The sequence below is a fragment of the Mus caroli genome, unplaced genomic scaffold (assembly GCF_978045245.1).
Source record: "Mus caroli unplaced genomic scaffold, Mus_caroli_1 scaffold_14, whole genome shotgun sequence".
NCBI lineage: Eukaryota > Metazoa > Chordata > Mammalia > Rodentia > Muridae > Mus > Mus caroli.
Window position 1 is genome coordinate 108,001,373 of NW_028227269.1, and position 19,597 is coordinate 108,020,969.

The following is a 19,597-nucleotide window of genomic DNA, read 5'->3' on the forward strand; positions in this document are numbered from 1 at the left end:
GTGAGGCCTTTCTGTTTACTGCTTTCTGTTTGCCCTTAATGTCATCTCTGCCAACACCACTGCTGTGATTTCCACTGCCCTTTTCTTTCTGTCTGTGACTAGCCTCTCCTTTGTTCATCTGACTCCTCTCTCCTTCATGTGTCCAACAGACAGCTTTCTACTCCAGCCTCTTCCCCCAGGAAACCTCTCGAAGGCAATTTGAAGTCGGTTTGGAGTGGTCCTATCTGGGGTTTCCTAAAGCTTCTGGTTTTCCTCCTGCACTTGCAGGACTCTTGAAACACCCCTGCCTCTGGACACAGTGCAAAAGGAGATCTTGCGATTTTCCCCACTTGCCTCAACTAGAAAATGTTACAAGTTTACAGTATTGTTTTCTGGTCCTGAATGCTGAACACATGATCCCGTGACCCCTGGGAGAAAGTAGAGAAACTGTCTTACTGACATCTAGAATGAGAGGAGAAATGGAAAGAGACATAAAAACATTTGAAGAGGATCAGGCAAGGTGGCTCAGCAGTGAAGAAGTGCACTGCTCTTCCAGAGGACTCGAGTTCAGTTTCCATACCCCACCCATGTCAGTACCCTACAGCTACGGGTAATTCCAGGCCCAAGGAATATGGTGCCTGCTTCGGGCCTCCACAGGTACCTAAGCTTCTGTCACACCCCCACCCCCACCCCCACCCCTGCCACAACACACAAGCACACACATACATATATGCACACATGCATGCATAAACATGCACACACTCACATGTGTGCACACATATATACACACATGCTATCATTTTCATAAAATCCTAGATTTCAAGAACTTCTTCAAATATATAATTTTTTAATTATGTGTGTGTGCATGTATATGCTTATGCATGTATATGCATGTTCATGCACATATATATGTATCTTACCAATTCTTAGTATGTCTGCTAGAAACTCATTCACATTTTTTAAAAACTAGGAATGTTTTGTTTCTAATTGAATTTTAAAGAGCAGCCTTCCTAGCTACAGCAATGGTTCTGGACCTGTGGATTGTGACCTCTTTGGGGGGTCACATATCAGAAACTCTGCATATTATTTAGATTACTATTTATAACACGTCACTATTTGCTTCTTGTTTTTTCTGGTGAGAAGTCACTCACTAACCGTATCCCCTGTATTTGACAAGAAGAGAAGAAGTGACATGCGTCATGTGCAAAACCAGCCAACCGGGATCCTGTAGCCCAGTGCCTCTCCTAATGCTGCGACTCTTTAACACAGTTCCTCATGCCGTGGCCCAACCAAAAAGTCATTTTCATTGCCATTTCATAGCTGTAATTTTGCTACTGTTAAGAATTGTAATGTAAATATCTAAGGTGCAAGATATCTGATATGTGACCCCAAGGGAGTAATGACAGAATTGGTTGGATATGTAGAAATGGTAAAAACTTGTCAATGTCAGTGACTTAGTTGACATACAAATTAAATTAAACAGAGCAGATGGCACCGTTGACCACTGAGTAATCTCTCCAGCCCCAATGCATGCATGCATGCTTAAATACCTTCAAACTTCAATATTATTTATTTATTTATTTATTTATTTATTTATTTATTTATTTATTTTCAATATTATTTAAAACACTAGTTAGAACCCTACATTGTTTGCTTTGTTAGAGACATGGAAGACTTCCACAGTCAGAAACATAGAACTGATTAGTGTTCTTCTAGCTCCTTTGATCAACACCACTGGAAATGCTACACTTGAACGATAAGGAACTTACATAAAGCAGAGGGACAGAAAGGAAGATGGCCAGGGGTTCCAAGAATGACATAGAGTTGAGTTCTCTGGGTTTCGTTTTTGCTATATATAGCTCATATTTAGACCCTAAGAAAGTGATACACTGGAAATACTAATGAGATTAAGTAAAAATGCCCCAAAGGAGATAGGATGGGACAGCCTAGTGATGCAGAGACCTTTCAGACAAGAACCTCTCTGCTCTTGCCAAAGAAAACTGTAGCCCAGCTCCACCATTACCACCAGACACTAGGGAGAGAATAGATGTCTGTCTGTGGGAGGCGGAGTCGTTACTTTTGTTACTTTGTATTCAAGTAGTTAATTGTGCAACCCAAAGGTTTCCTCACAGTGTCAGAAGGATTTCAGTCTCTAGTGTTGGGCACAGGTCACAGGTGGTGGTGGTGGCAGCATGTGGTTCTCCACGGGACAGCAGATCTGGGAACAGAGAGTGGAAGCCGGAAGCCAAAACCACTGGGCATAAGTATAACACCCCCCCCCCCAAATTCCCTGCCGGGGTTTCTATTTCTTCAGACCACACTCCACTTTCAAAAGGCTCCTCAGTCTTCAAAAGAGCAGCCCAACGGTGAGACCAAGCATTCTAAACAGGAGCCTGGGGAAGACATTTCAGATTCAAGCCCCATCCGGCCCACAAAGGCTCATGACCATTTCATAATTCAAAATGAGCATAGTGCAACTTCAAAAGCCCCCATAGTCTTAACAGTTCCCGATTCTGTTCAGAAAGGATTAGGGTTGGGGTCCAGTCTCTTCTTAGTCCCAAGGACGAGGACATCTTTTAACTGTGAACCCCTGTAAAGTCAAATTTTAAGTCACGTGCTTCCAATATACGAAGGCATGGGGTGGGTGTTTACATTTCACAGGGAGGAACAAGACATTAAGGAAAGTCTGGACCAAAGCAAGACCAAAATGTAGCAGGGCTGTTACCTGCGGGGCACATGGTGGCCTTCTGTGAGCTAAAGTAAACCAGAAAAGCTCCATCCCAACAGTCCTACCACTTGCACCATGTGGGACCTTTCTCTGGGGATGGTTGTACTGGGTGCTTGCAGCTCTCTTAGGTAGACATTCCACTTTCTGTTAGTATACACAGACAGACAGACAGACAGATAAATAGATAGACAGATCTATTTGAGAATAGTAGCACAAATGAAAAAAAATGGAGCTATACTCAGTAGGGCTATTTTTTTTAAGATGTATTTATTTTTATTTTATGTGTTTGAGTATTTGGCCTCATGCCTATCTGTACACCATGTGCATGCCTGGTGCCTGCAAAGGTCAGAAGAGGGCATTTGATCCCCTAGAGCTTCAGTTAAAAAATGATTGTGGACAGCTGTGTGGGTGCTGGGAACTGAACTCGGGTCCTCTGGAAGAGCATCCTGTGCTCTTAACCACAGAGACATCTCTCCTGGCCAAGCTGTTATGTTTTCACAAGAATTGAGTTGTTGGGAAGGAAATGGCAATAAGTTAAAGATGAATTTGGTGAATAGTGTGGTTGATTGAGCAACCACAAGAAATTATTTGGTTGAAAAATAAGAGAGATAAAAGAGACACTGTTGAAAATTGCTTACAACAGAAAGGAGGGAGGGGGGAGGGAGGGAGGGAGGGAGGGAGGGAGGGAGGGAGGGAGGGAGAGAGAGAACAGTAAGTATCATGCATCATCTGAACACAGGCACAGTCCCATCTCACCACTTATTCAACCGACATTATCACTGATGATATAAGAGATGCTGCCCCACTGCTCAAACTCAAGCATAACAATTGCTATGCTAAATGTAGGAGGCAAAACCCAGTTAAATTCTAACTATAAAATACAAAACTGTCCAGAGTTAGGAAGAGAGATGCCAATCTGAGCTAACACTTAGGACACAGCACAGACAGGGTTAGAAAAGGACTTCTGTTGCACTCGAATTCAGTACTGACTACAGAACAAGGGCGACACAGGGAAAGCGGCAAGAGACAATACCAAGTCACACACACAGGCAGGCCCCTAAGAAAAACAGCACATAATTCAACAGAAACCTTAAAAGCCAGCAGGGCCGGGACAGCTGTAGTTCCAGTTCTGGATGACAACCATTGCTAACCCAAAGTATATAATCATCAAAGGGGGGAAAAAGTCAAAGGAAAATTGAAAACTTTCCATGAAAAAGACAGTAAAGGAGTTTATGAGCGTGAGCCAGCTCTCCAGAAAACAGTTGGAGGAATCCTTCAGACTAAAGAGAAAAACAAGTCCATGAGTCCACAGGATAGAATAGGCCAAGCTTGAGTGAAAGGCAAAAGGCAGCCGTTGGTAGGAACATTTTAATAGTAAGTTAGTATTAATGACCTCAGCTCCCCTGTCAAAAGTGCCAGCTAGCAGCTTGGATTATAAAGCATCTCTTTGCTGCCATCAAGAAATTCACCTCTACACGTAAGACAGTGTCTCATGGAGCAAGGATGGAGAGAGGCAGGAAACCAGCCGGGGTCACTGTCTAATACCTGATACAACAGGCTTCACACCAAGAGTGGCGCTTAAGAAGTGGGACCCAAGAAGCCCACGAAGAGGACACCGTGCTTGTCAATATAAATGCCCCAAATGCTGATGTGCCAGGGTCATAAGACAAATACTACTCTATGTATAGTCACAGATGAACACTGCCACAATGGTGGGTGATTTCAATACCCCATTCCCAGAAACTGGTAGGCCTTCTCAACAATAACAAAACAAAACAAAACAAAAGAAATATGTGAATCAAATTGACACCATAGATTAAATGTGTTTAACAGACATTTACAGAAAATTCCATTTGAGGTCTGCAGAACATACATTTATCTCAAGTCCATGAAACTCTGTGAAATGGATAGTTTATTAAGGCTCAAAACAAGACTCAACAAATACAAGAAAGCTGCAATAATCCCTTGCATCCCATCTGATCATAATGGAATAGAGCAACAGCAAGAGAAACCCCAAAGCGCATGCAGAGTCTTGGAGAGCAGGCAACACCCACTGAATGAAGAATGGGCCCTTGAAGAAATCAAAAGGGAAATAAAAAATTATTAAATCAAATGAAAATAAAAATACAACATACCAAAATACAAGGAAAGCTGTCCTAAGAGGGAAGTTTGTGGCTTAAATGTCTACATTAAAACAAAAAAATCAGCTCTGGAGGAGAAGGGGAGAGGGGATGGGAGAAGGATTGTGGGATGGGGTGATGGGAAAGGGGGTGGGGCAGTGCAGGGGATGTAAAGGAATAAGTAAAAAAAAAAGTAAATAAAAAATAAAGAAGATTTTAATCCCAGATTTTAATTAAAACATTAATCAACTAAAAAAGAAAATAATATCAGCACAATAAATAACAGCACACCTTAAAACTTTGGGAGAAATAAGGGATAAGCCAAATCCCAAATCAGGAGAGGGAATGATAATTAATATCAGGGCAAAAATTAATGAAGTGGAGACCAAAACCAAACCAAACCAAACCAAAACCCACCAAAGAATCAATGGAATAAAAAGTTGATTCTTTGAAAAGATAAACTGGATTGATGTAACAGAGAAACGAACCAAAGAAAGAAAAGACCCAAAAGAACAAAATTAGGGAGAAATTACAGCAGACACCAGCGACATTCAGGAAGCCATTCTGTTTTCCTTGAGGACGCAGACTCACTGGACTTATTGGGAAAGCTTAGAGATGTGGGTTCCTGTCCTATGACTGGATGCGCAGGACCTACCAAACCTAATTCAAGATGAAATAAGCAGACAATGAACAAGCATCAAGGTCAAAGCAGCACCTTAAACATCTCCCAGGTACATAGCAGGACTCGTGCCTTGACTGGGCAGCACAGTGGAACTGCCTGTGGAAGTAGGGGTACCAGGGCGAGAGAGTGGAAGAGCTGACCCTGCCTCCTGCGGATGGCAGCATTGGCTGGCCTAGACCAATCAGTGCTGGAGAGCTCACTGGTGGTGGAGATAAGGGGAAGTTCAGCTGATGCTGAAAGAGCCAGTCTTGCCAACCCAAATCTGCAAGATCTCCATGACACAGGACAACAGAATAACTGGGAGGAGTCCGGGTGAGGATCCTATATTGATGGTGCCACAGAAGCCAGATAGCTCCAACAAGCCAATGACTCATTGCAAGGAAGTGGAGATTTGTGTGGAGCACAAAGAATCAATAAAAACTACCAAAAAAAAAAATCTCCTGGTTAAAAACGTTCAGGCCCACTGAACTCTTGGAGTGAAATTAGAGCTGCCTTGATCAGAAGCAGACAAAGGCAGCCAATCATGGGGGTGGAGATTATAGATTGGGTTCCCTGATGGACTTGGAGGGAAAACTTCTTAATAAAATTCTTGAAACCTCATTTAAAAGCACATCATTTCACGACAAAGACCACAGTAAGCCACAGCAAGCAACTAGGTATGGACTTCATCACAGATATGCACATCAAAGAAGAATTAGCCACACATTTGCCTATATGTGAACAGTGAATTGGTTTAAAAAAATGTCCCAGTGTGGTACATTAAGAGAACTATGTTGCTGTATGAAGGACATTAAGAGAACTATGTTGCTGTATGAAGGACATTAAGAGAACTATGTTGCTATATGAAGGCAGGAAATCTTTGTTTCTTAAATATGTTACCCGAACCACAATGTATAAAAGCAAATCTGATAAATTCAACTTCCTCACTACATAAATGCTTCCTCTCCGATTAGAAGCGGTAGAGAATCTTCTGACCCACTGACAGATGTATTAATTGAGAAGAAGAACACAGAGACGTTGAAGGTTAAGTTCCTACTGCTGAAAACGCCACACCCTTCAGACTCAGGACTCCAATGAGGTGAGCTAGATCTGACCTGAAAGTCTCCTTCCCTGTGCCTTCATACTACCTGAAGGTGCTTTACAAAACGAGCTGCCGAAGGAGGAAAGCAGCCAATAATCCGGCCAGCTGTGACCCCGAGAACCACAACAGTGACCGAGTGACAAGATGTCCCTAAAGGTGCAGTAGCGGCACTGAGATCCCGGAGGTAACTGATAGCCGTCTGATTGGATGTAAGGCCACTCAGTAAGAGGAAGATACTTGGCACTCTAAATCTAGATGACTACCTGATGCTAGTAAGGTCCTGGATTCTGGGGGAGAAATTTATAGTCAATTTCCTAAACCAGTGCAATCTCAAACTACATTCGAAATACTTATCTTTGTACACACAGATAAGTACAACTCTCGCCCTTCATCACAGAAGAATTTCTTTTTTAGCAGGTGGAAACTATTGCAGAAAGCTATGATGGTCAAAAGGCAGGGCACAACTGACCAGCATATGCCTAGCTCCAGTGGATGTATCTACAATACAACCCAAACCTAAGGCTGGGGGAATGTCACGGAACAGGGGCCAGACAGACTGCAAGAGCCACAGGGCCAACAAACCTATTGTGAGATGGTGTCTCCTAGAAATGACAGCAAGCTGAACCCATGAAATCTCAACAATATGATGCCCAACCAAGTCCTGAACAATGACAGCACCAGGTGACAGCCCAGTGTGGATGGGGGACATCCGATAGAACCCACCCCTACATGAAGAACTACATGCAATTAATGACTGCCAAGAGAAGCAGAATTAGTCTTTTCAGGGAGGCGTTCCTTAATTGCTTGCTATCCATTACCAGTGGTCAACCCTAAAAATATATACATGTGAGGAATGCTAAATGGATGAAGCAAGTTGTTCACACACACATATGTGCACACACAGGCACACATATACACACATGTTTGCACACACAAGCATGCACACACACATACACATGTTTGCACAATGCATGCACACACATACACACATGCACATATATTAAATTATATATGTGTATAAAATAATATGTTTTAAAGAAAAGGGCCATGAATTACTTATGCAATTAATATAACTGTTACAGGGCTTGAATTTGTATCTTATAAATAAGGCAAGGGGCTTAATAAATAAATCTTAAAAAATGAAATTGTAAGAAGTAACTACATTCTTGAAGGTGCTTAGGAGGCACACGGAGGGTTAATTACATGGGGCATGCTCTTCATCAGTGAGCATTAAGTTTAAATTCAGTTAACATAACTGTTCTACTTATTTTTTTCTGTTGCTGTGATAAACACCACAAATAAAAGCAACTTATGGAGGAAAGGGTTTATTGGGCTTCCACTTTCAGATCACAGTCCATCACTGAGGGAAGCCAAGGCAGTTACCTAGAGGCAGGAACTGAAGCCGAGACCATGGAGAAGCACGACTTACTGGATTAAGGCTTAATTCAGCTTGCTTTAAAAATTGGTTTTTTGACTTTTAAACTTTTATATGCTGGGCATTTTGCTGGCGTCTATTTTGTGCACCATGTGTGTGCCTGGCTCCCAGGCCAGAAGAGGGCGCCAGATCCCCTGGAACTAGAACTACACATGGCAGCCAAATGGTGCTGGGAATTGAGCCTTTTCAAGGGCATCATGTTCTCTTAACCACTGAGTCATTTCTACAGCCCCATCAGCTCCTTTTTTATACAGCCCATGACCACACACCCAGGGGTGGCACCACACACAGAGACCGACCCTCCTGTATCAGTCATGAATCAAAGATGCTCCATGGAAAAGGCCCACACAATTTGATGGGGGCATCTTCTCAGTTGATGCTCCCTCTCTTCACATGACTCCAGCTCATGTCAAGTTCATGAAGAACCAACCAGCACAGTCACCACGAGGTATCATCACCTCAGAGCAGCTAGGATCACAAACTCTGTCACGGCCGAGTGCTATCCCCTGAGACCAAAGGATTCTCTCTTTTTTTTCCTAAGGTTTTCAACATGTCTTCTCCTACTCCATGTCAAGAGACAAAACAATTAAGAAAGTAAAGAGAATGACAACCAAACTGTCTTTATTTGAGCCCTACACAACATTTAAGGAATCTTCAAAACCTACTTTATAAACTATAGCAGCCATAGTGTAAGAAATCCAGCACAGGACAAGCTACAACATATCAGTTATACATGTCTGTACACACCAGCAACAAAAATGGACAATGTAAGTTGTCAAATGCCATTTAAAATTATGGATGTGCTGGTGTGGGACCTTAACTTCAGCAGCAGGGATATGGAGACAGGAGGATTAGGAAGGATTCAAAGCCAACATCAGCTACATAGCAAGTTTGAGGGCAACCTGGGCTACAAACAAATAAAAAAATTTAAAAACTCTTTAATTAAGATATTACTATTTAAAGTAGCATATAAAGGAGCTGAAGAGATGGCTCAAAAAGTTAAGAGCACTGACTGCTCTTGCAGAGGCTCTAGGTTTTGTTCCCAGCATCCACATGGTGGCTCACAACCATCTATAACTCCAAGGGATTCAGTGCTTTTCTGGCCTCTGTGAGCTCTGCATATAACTGGTGCACAGGCATACATACAGTCAAAACACCCACGTACATAAAATAAAAGTGTATAAATAGTTTAAAATAGCATAAAAGGCAGGAAGAAGTGGAGATAAGTATCTGAGATCTACAGGCTAACAACTATAAAATATCTCATCAGAATGGCGTGGTGTTGGTTTGATGTAATTGAAGACTTCCCTGTTACAGAGATGTTTTTCTCACCCCCCCCCAGTTGACATGACGATTCAGTGTAGTCATAATGCAAATATAAAATGCTCTGTTTGCAGTAATTGACAAAATTATTAGAAAATAGTCAAAATACCATTTAAAGGAAAACTCTTTGAACTATGCCATTTCCTTCCAATCCTTGTTATGGGAACTGGAGAGAGATGCCTCAGTGCTTCACAGGACTTAGGTTCTGCTTTGCAGGAGACTTAGGTTCTGGTTCCCAGAATCCAAACTAGGGGCTCATGACTGCCTGTAACCACAGCTCGAGGGTGTCTGACACCTCTTCTGGCCTCTGTAAGAAGCCACACTCATGTGCACACACACACACACACACACACACACACACACATATACCAGATTACTAGTGTATATTTGTAAAGATATATAAAAGAACATATCCTATTGGCATAAAGATGGACAGATGAAGCAGTATGGCAGAAGTAAGAATTATACATCTGCACTTACATGGAGCCATTCTATTGTCTCATTTATTGTATTTTGTGTGTGCTCCTAAATATATGTATATATACTGCATGGTTGTACATGCCCATAGAAACCAGAAGAGGGCATCAGATCCCCTACAGCATTGTAGACAGCCATGGGCTGCCCTGTTTGGGTACTGGGAATTGAACCTACAAATGCAGCGAGTTATTTTTAACCACTGAGCCATCTCTCCAGCTCCAGTCAGCAGACTTAAAATGAAGTCTCCAAGGCAGTTCATTGGGGCATAGGTAATGTCTTTGACAAATGCTTAAATAATTAGACATTCATATGCAGTAAGAAAGATATGCAGCTTAGCTTTTACCTATGCCTTGCTACTTCAAACTGTGTCACACTGACACTGTGTGTGTGTGTGTGTGCGTGTGTGTGTGTGTGTGTGTGTGTGTGTGTGAGTGTGTGCGTGTGTATTAAAGATTGTATGAGTAAGAGAGTAGATTGGCGTGGCCTTAAGTTAAGAACAGATTTGTTCAACAGGACACAAAAAGCAATGTGTGCTGAGACCAAGGAAAAATGCATTTAGAAAGAAAGAAAGAAAGAAAGAAAGAAAGAAAGAAAGAAAGAAAGAAGAAAGATGGAAGGAAAGAAAGAAGGAAGGAAGGAAGAAAGAAAGAAAGAAAGAAAGAAAGAAAGAAAGAAAGAAAGAAAGAAAGAAAGAAAGAAAGAAGGAAAGAAAGAAGGAAGGAAAGAAGGAAGGAAGGAAGGAAAGAAAGAAAGAAAGAAAGAAAGAAAGAAAGAAAGAAAGAAAGAAAGAGAGAGAAAGAAGTAAAGGAAGACAGAGAGAGAGAAAGAGAGGAAGGAAGGAAGGAAGGAAGGAAGGAAGAAAGAAAGAAAGAAAGAAAGAAAGAAAGAAAGAAAGAAAGAAAGAAAGAAAAAAAGAAAGAAAGAGGGAGAGAGAAAGAGAGAAAGGAAGAAAGGAAGAAAGAGAGAAAGAGAGAAAGGAAGGAAGGAAGAAAGGAAGAAAGGAAGAAAGGAAGGAAGAATTACCTTCAAATAAATTTCTTTATGGCTATCAAAAACTGTATAAAGAACAAGGCCAATTAGGAATCACCCTGAGGAAAATGAACACAGAAGCCATAGGCTTAGAAAAGGTGTTTGTAAAACATATATTTGAAAAATATAGACTCATATCTAAAATTTATAAACAAATGTTATAGTTCAACTGAAGGACAATCTCATTGTTTGACCAAAAAAACCCAAAGAAACAAACTACAACAGCAACATCCCAAAAACAAAATCCCTAGACTACACATTTGAAAAGAAGCATCCCAGGAATTGAACAGGTGGCCAGGAAGCATATGACAAAGTTGCCAGCTATCACTGTTCATTGGAAACATCAGATAAAGTCCCCAGGAGAACCATAGGCTCATTTCTGATAATGCAAAACAGCAACACTAATCGTCAATGCCGACATCTGGGAGCCCCGTCCAGTGCAGGAGAAACGCGAGGCCACGGAGGCAGTTCAGTGGCAGTCCAGTGGGGCTGTTCTTTCTCTGGCTGTTAAAGGTGCACTTACTGTTTACCCACCAATCTCACTCCTGGGTTCTTACCTAAGTCCCCACAAAGACTGTCACATGACTCTTCACAGCAACCCCCTTTAAAACTAGCAAACACTAGAAAGGACTGACATGTTTGCCACACACATTGCAGATAAAATCATCACGGCGTATCCCAGACATCGGTCTGTCTGAAAAAGGAGCGTGAACTCCTCCTGAATGCATGTAACAGTGAAGTTCACCATCAGTATTCAAAGAAAAAGCAGCCAGACAGAAAATACCATCGTCTTTATGATTCCAGTTCTGTGAGGTCCTATAAAGGCTGTGTGGCCAGTGCCCAGGGCTCAAGAACAGACCTACCTGTAAGAGTGAGAGGATGGTAGGAAGGGGGATCTTCTATTGGAACCGCGATGGGCTTTTCATGTTTCTACAGTCATCAGATGATAGTTCGGTAGACAGGAATCTTCTTCATAAGCATAGTCGTTCTGTGAGGAAGGCGGCTCAGGCTGGAGAGGTCACTCCTTGGTTACAGCACATGTCGTGAAAGCATGGGAGCTTGAGCTGAGATACCCAGAGCCCAGGAAACACGTGTGGCCATTCAGCCCACTTGCAATTCCAGCCTTAAAGGCGAAGAACACAGGAAACAAGCAGGCAGCTCATAACCCCATTACTCCAGCTCCAGGGCACCCATCACCCCTGGCCTTCATGGGCATCTGCCCTCATACACACATACCCACATGCAGACAACACATGTATGCACATAATTAAACACTACCCATATACCAGAGCTCTGGATTTCATTGAGACCCATACCCAACCTCTGAATGAGGTCCAAGGGCAACTGAGGAAAATTCCATCATTATAACCCAAGACCTCTGTGAGCGCCCGCATGCGCGCGCACACACACAACACACACACACACACACACACATGACTCAAAATAGGCAACAAAAATAATTTCTACCTTCTTGTAGCCTTAAATTTCAACTAAAAATTTCAGCCCAATAGTGTTCAGTTTTTTTGGGAGGAGGTGCATCTCCCTGTGCCGTGGGAATAGGACACATATTCCTTGGAAAAGAAAGTTCACTTTGGAGGTGCGGTGTTGCTGGGCATGTTCATTTCCACCCTCGGGCCCCTCTGCAGATTTTCTTCTTGGTTCTACAGGCCATCATCCAGGCTGGTACAGAAGGCCATTGCCCTTGGGTGTGTGGCCAGGGCTAACTCTCAGGTATGATTTTTATGTAGATTCTCACCAATCACTACCAGAAAGCGTCTCCTTTATAATTCATTCCAACTTTAAAGTTTATTTTGGGAGACCTTTAAAGACTTAAAAAATTTTATTTATTTATTTTATGCATCTGAGTACACTGTTGTTCTGTTCAGACACACCAGAAGAGGGCATCAGATCCCATTACAGGTGGTTGTGAGACTTGAACTCGGGACCTCTGGAAAAGCCATCGGTGCTCTTAACTGCAGAGACATCTCTCCAGCCTCTAAAGACTGTTATTTTAAAACAACTTAAATGCCCTTCAACAGACAAATGAATAATGAAAAATGTGGTGCATAGACACCAAAGGAATACCATTCAGGTGCAAAGAGAAATAAAATTTGCAGATAAACGATTGGAGCTAGAAACGATTCCATGAAGCGAGAAGGTTCAGACCTGGGAAGACAAACGTTTGTTCTCGCTCATCTACATCTAACCTGGAGCAACTGCAGAGCCCAGGGGTGGGGGGCGGTCCAAAGGGACCGTGGAGAATGGAGAGGGTCTGGAGAAAGCAATAGCAGGGTACATACAATTGATATGAGGGAAGGGATGGGGAAAACGGGCAAGCGTGGCTTTAGTTGGGCAAGAAGGAGACAGGGCATAGGTCAATCGAGACAAAGAGAGATGAGGAACAAGTAACGTTAAGGATATTTGAAAAACCACAAGGAATATCATGCTGTTTTTATCCACCTAAAATTGCATATAATATATACACACGCATGTACACATATGCACACACACATTAAACAATGGTATGATATTTGGGTTGACAACGCTCCCCCTAAGAGTCATTGACTAACTGACAAAACCCAAATTCCAAGCATGAGGAATCCTCTTATAAGTTGTTGCTCAGGGGACTCCAAGCGACTCCAAGAACAATATGGGCTGTTGCTGTTTCCCCTGGTTGCCTTCCAGAAGTTGGAGAGATGTCATTTTTGCTACAGTCACCGCGCACTTTGAACACGGGACTTAGATGGCTTGAGTTGGCTCAAACCTGACAGCCTCCTCTCTTAGGACAAGCTTCCACAGTATCAGAAAGTACCATGCAAGCTGCCGAGACAGTGTGATAAGCCTATAGAGTACAATGACCAGCAAGACATACCAAAAGGGGCAATAGTGGTACTCCTATCTTAGCAGTAACCAACAGCTGCTTAAGTGGACATAAGGCCCACTCAACAGGGGGTAAGCTGAGCTTGCCACTGGAAAGCTATCCAACTACTAAGGGGTAAGGAGACCATGGATCCTCGAGGAGAATCTACTATAAGCACTTCACTAGACCAGCAAAATTCCTGTGTTCTAAATACCTGTCCTTATATCCACCAAGTATAGCTCTTTCCCTCATTAAAGAAACTTCCCTTTGCATCAGACAAAGGCTGATTAAACCGGGTCGAGGAACTGATCCCAGGGAGCCTAGCCTCAGTGGATCTAACGCCTATGCCTAAGGCTCAGGGAACGTCTCAGAAGTGGAAAGCTTAAAAGAGACAGAGGACTAGGAAGTCAGCTGTGAGACTGTGTGTCCTAGAAATAATGGAAAAATGTCACCAGGGTACCCCAACAATATAGCTGCCTAAACCAGACCTGCACAAGGACATCACGGATAGGCATGCGATTGTAGAAAGGAGAATCTCACAGGGTCCCAACCCTACACAAATAACTGCAGGCAGCTAAGGGATACTGGGAGCAGGGTTCCCTAGGGAGGGGCTTCCTAACTGGTTATCCAACACTGAAGGGACTTAGCAGGTGTGTGTGTGTGTCTGTCTGTCTGTCTGTCTCTCTGTCTGTCTCTCTGTGTGTCTATCTGTTGTGTGTCTTTGTGTCTGTGTCTGTCTGTCTGTCTCTCTGCATGTGTGTGTCTGTGTATATGTGTGTGTCTGTCTGTCTCTCTGTGTGTGTATGTGTGTCTCTGTATGTGCCTCTCTGTGTGTATGTGTGTGTGTCTCTTTGGGTCCATGTGCCTTTGTGTCTGTCTATCTGTCTGTCTGTCTGTCTGTCTGTCTCTCTGTATATGTGTCTATGTGTGTGTTTCTTTGTGTCTCTGTGTGTGTCTGTCTCTATCTCTCTGTGCATATGTGTGTCTCTGTGTGTGTCTGTGTGTCTCTGTATGTGTGTGTCTTTGAGTGTCTGTATATCTGTCTGTCTGTCTCTCTCTGTGTGTATGTGTGTGTGTCTATGTGTCTCTTTGTTTCTGTGTGTGTCTGTGTATGTGTGTGTGTGTGTAAAACAATAACAACTAAAAAAAGAGGTCATGACTTTGAAAGGGGTAGGGATTATGAGGTACGGGGTAGGCTGGAGGGAAGAAAGGGAAGTGTGGAAAAATGTAATTATACTTTAAAAAAATAAAACAATAACCCTACAAACGATCGCTACCTTAAACTTATTTTGACTGTACATGTCTGCATTTTTCATCCCTTTATTTTAAGCCCATCTCCTGAAACAATTTATTACTCATGTCCTCTTTTTTTTAAATCTAAAACGAAAGGCTTTCTTTTAATTGATTCAACCAATTTACATGCCTTGTAATTGCTGTTACAATCAGATTTACTTCAGCTGTTCTGAGCCATTATTTTCTCTTTAACTTTTGTTTTTATTCTTTCTTAAGCCTCCATTAGGAAATGGAGCAGTTTTCAGCTGGTTGAACGTTACACATCTACGGGCTGGGGAGGAGGACTCGGGAACTGGGAGCACTGACTGCTCTTGCAGAGGACCTGGGTCTTTCCCAGTGTCACATGGCAGCTCACAGCCTCTGTGGTTCTAGTTCGGGGGATCCAACCCCCTCCTTTGGCCTCAACAGTGCCAGACAGGCAAAACGCCATACACATAGAGCGTAAAACTGTATACACCTTAAAAAAAAAAGTTAAACTATTTTTGTTTTGATGACAGGCTCGTCGTGCTTAGGGAACCAAGACGAAGCAGGTCCAAAGCCCCCGCAATCCCTCTTCCTGGAATCACACAGGCATCACTTGGAGTTTTACCAGGGGGTTCTCCTAGGCTTGCTTTCTGTTCAGAAAGGCATGACCATACCAAGATGGTGGCTTGGACACCGATAGATCTCCCTAGCCAAGTTCATTCACTCTCACGTCTCTGTTTAGCATCTCACTGGGGCGTCCAGCAGGAGAACAAAGCCAGTCTGGTTTTCTCTTTAGGGCAGAGGGTCTCTACCTAGAGATCAAGGGCAGCCAAGAGGCAGGGGGGTTGGGGAGAGGCAGGACTCAGCGGCAGCGGCAAGGTCTGCCCATGCTCCTGCCTGGAATTCACACTGGAGCAGAAGTACCAGAAATGTGGTGGCGGTGGTTCAACTCACCAAGGGGAGTGAAAATGGAGACGGCAGCAAGGCACCGGCAAGCACAGGCTATCAAAATACCATCTCCCTGCCCGACTGACTAAATGGGACTTTGGGAATGGGAAGCCTCCCACGAGTAAACAAACACAAGGGTTCCTGCCCGTGTAACAGGATAAGATGGAAAACACATTAAATGATGAAACCCTGTTTAAAAGGCGCAAGTCAAAACAAATAAATTAGCTTAGCTTGTTATGAAACAACAATACCCACTGCCCTCACCCCACCCCACCTCCAACTCCAACTCGAGGTCTTCTTTCTGGCATAAACCCCGGGGTTTTGGCAAAATTTAAGATGGCTTGAGAGTACAGTGCGTGCCTTTGGGCCGGCTTGCCGGCTTTATTATGTGCGAGGTCTACATCAGTTCCACATTTGGCAGGCTTCCCCCTGCATCCTCTCTTGCTCCCAAAGAGAGCCATGAGTTCTCTCTGCCCCTGCAGCCTGCTCCCCAAAGCCTTCCTGGGGTTGGGCCTCGGGTCTCGGGCTGGTGCTGCCCTGACTGCAGTGCACGGTGGGAAATGGTTGGTTGCTGCTTTGTTCCACTCTGACCCTTCAGGTTGAGCCCTGCTGGGCCTCCTCTTCCTTCCAAAAGGAAGTCTCATTTCCAACCCCACTCACAGCAGCCTCCCTGCCCTTCCAAGGGGATACTGAAGGGATCTGTTTCTGATAAGCCTGAACACCCTGATGACACCCTAGCCTAGAGAGCTGCTGACCACCCTTCAAGACAGCTGTGACAGTGTGGGTTCTAAGGAAACCACCGTGGAGAGATTAATGACCCATTCTAAAAATGTCTGCCACAGAATCTCTGGGATCTATCAACTTGTCGCTTATGTGCCCCAAAGTTAACATAATCATTGGCTGGCCTTATAATAGATGATCCTGGATCGGCCCCGGTGAGGGGAGGTACAAGGAGGCGTGTCTCCTTGGTATCCAGAGACCCTTCAATGGGAAAGACCGAGGTAGGAATGAAAAGAGGCTGGGCCCACCATCCCTGGGTGGAGGAAGGGACCACCGGCCAAGGTCAGGGCTGGCAGCTGGTCACTATGTTCCCGGGTCTGAAACAAGCACAGACAACGGGAACACTGAATGTGATGATGGGGGATGGGATCTACGCGATCAGTAAACAATCAGAACAGTGGGGTGGGGGAGGGGAAGATAGGACTATGGCTCAGTTAATAGAGTGCTTCTTGGCACACATGAACCCCTGGGTGCAATCTCTCAGACCACATTAAACCCCAGCACTTGAGGTGGCAGGCAGGGCAGGGTGGGGGGAGGATGATGAAAAGGTGTATATAAGCAATTGGAAGTCAACCGAAGGTGTGAGGCCCAGCCTCAGAAACAAAAAACAAACATATAAGCAGCAGCAGCAACAACAACAACAACTGTGCTGCATAGTTTGGTGTCAAAGTTGACACAGAAAAGAGGAAGGAACCTCAGTTAAGAAAATGCTCCCAGCTGGGTGGTGGTGGCACACACCTTTAATCCCAGCACTTGGGAGGCAGAGGCAGGTGGAATTCTGAATTCGAGGCCAGCCTGGTCTACAAAGTGAGTTCCAGGACAGCCAGGGCAACACAGAGAAACCCTGTCTTGGAAAAAAAAGAAGAGAGAGAGAGAGAGGGAGAGAGAGGGAGAGAGAGGTAGAGAGGTAGAGAGGTAGAGAGGGAGAGAGAGAGAGAGAGAGAGAGAGAGAGAGAGAGAGAGAGAGAGAGAGAGAGAGAGAGAGAAAGAATGCTCCAATAAGATAGGGCTGTAGGCAAGCCCGTAGGACGTTTCCTTAATGAGTGATTGATGGGGGCGGGGGGAAGGCCCAGTGTATTGTGGGTGGTCCCAGCTCTGGGTTCTAGAAGAAAGCAGGCTGAGTGAGCCAAGAGGAGCAAATCAGTCAGTCAGCAGCATCCCTCCATGGCCTCTGCTCCTGCCTCCGGCTCCCTGCCCCGAATTCCTGTCCCAACTTCTTGGGCCGATGAGCAGTGATGTGGAAGTGTAAGCCAAATAAATCTTTCCCCCTCCCCCAGGCTGCTTTTGGTCGTGGTGACTCATCACAGCAAATAGTAACTCTAACTAAGACACCACTCGGAGCAGCGATGTGAAAACCCCAAACCCAAAACAGCAATCGTCGCCCCTAAACAAAAATAACGTCCTCGGTCGGAGAGCTTGCTTCATCAATTTTCCTGATGGAGAAACCCTTGGTCTCCAGGCCTCTCTTTCCCTAACACACTGCCCCCGTTGTGACTGGCTTCTTTCTCTTTCCAGTTCTGCTATGCATTAACCTTCCCCCAGCCTTGCCTGTTCCCAGGGTGTCCTGAGCATGTCTGAGGTAGACTTGATTTCCCCCAGGATTATTATCTCAAGTTTCAACCTTCAGGTCTCTTCATGTAGCTCAAAAGGAGGACCCAGAAGGTCTGCAGAGCCTCATTGCCTATGGCAGGAGCATGCCCTGTAACTGACCAACACCCTGCAGTGCACTGTGGGAATGGGGGCTTGCAATGCTATTAGCCTCAGCCATGAGTTAATGAAGAACACGCATGCCCTGTGCTCTCTCCTCTAATGGAATGCACTGCAGAATAATGATATTCCACACACCGGCCTCTCTCAAAGCTGTGGGGGACATGGCACCCTGCCTCAGAAGTGCTGGTGCAAAGTAGAATTCAGCGGTCTCCTGTGACCTGGAAGAATGCTCCAACTACAGTCTCCACCACCCACATGTGATGGTAGAGTACCCCCCCACACACACACACACACATACCTGTAAAAGATCACTGCAGATCTGGGAACAGGAGACAGCAGAGCAGCCTCTACCCTGAGTGTGTTCAGTGAGGGACTCCAGGACCAGCCAATACCTGCTGGTTGCTGTCCAGCTAATACCCGCACAACTGCTTGCTGCTGGATCCAGCTCCTTTCTCAGGTCTCCCACTGTCCAGAGTTACCAGCAGAGGCTGGCCGGCTGATGACCACCAACTGGTAGTCACCCGAGTGTCAGAAAAGTGTCTGTGATTACCCAATTCCTGTCCAGCCCCCAGTTCACTCTTGCAGAAGGTAGGCTAGGCTCAACCTTCCCTGGGTCTTTTGTGTTCTCTACCCGAAGCTTCAAGCAGCCACCACCTGACGCAGACAGTGACACCCCCCCCCTTTCTTCTTCTTATAAAACAAATACTCTCCAAGAAGGCAGACATTTTCCCAGGGAGCAAAGGAAACTTCTGGCATTGGTGATTCTTGGTGACAGAGCAACTCCAGGCCACCCATGGGCCACTGTGGGCCACTTGACATGCCTCTAAAGGAGCAACTGTCACCATGGGAATCAGGGATATACACAGGATGCCTTCCTTAAGGAGGGAGAGGCATAGATGCTTGTTAAGACCACAGGAGTAATCGACAGCAGTTTCCAGATCTTTCTACTGGACATCACGTGAGTACACACACCCAGCAGGTCAGACAACAAGGGGACCGTAGCCAACCACAAGCAGAATAAAACCCAACTCTCCACCAGACCTTGTTTTTTATTTACCTATGTGAATCCCGGGCTTCTGGTTGCACAACCAACCCCCATCATTGTACAGTTGGAACACATCCCCTGATAGACCTGGCCCTGGTAAACACTTTTGCACTTTGTTCTCCCACCAATTACACCTCAGCTCT

The 19,597-nt window shown here is 44.5% G+C and overlaps 1 long non-coding RNA gene across 3 annotated transcripts in view; it reads right to left on the reverse strand.

Annotated features, from left to right (window-relative positions):
- LOC110307163 (uncharacterized) overlaps positions 1–19,048 on the reverse strand; it is a 42,449-nt gene extending 23,401 nt beyond the window's left edge. For 2 of the 3 annotated variants that reach the window (XR_015045286.1, XR_003838402.2), the window contains exons 1-2: positions 18,708–19,048; positions 11,718–11,977 (exon numbers count right to left, since the gene is read on the reverse strand). This is a non-coding gene — a long non-coding RNA (uncharacterized LOC110307163). The remainder of the gene's footprint in view (positions 1–11,717; positions 11,978–18,707) is intronic. The other variant, XR_003838400.2, reaches the window with a different exon arrangement.
- Positions 19,049–19,597: the final 549 nt, after the last annotated feature.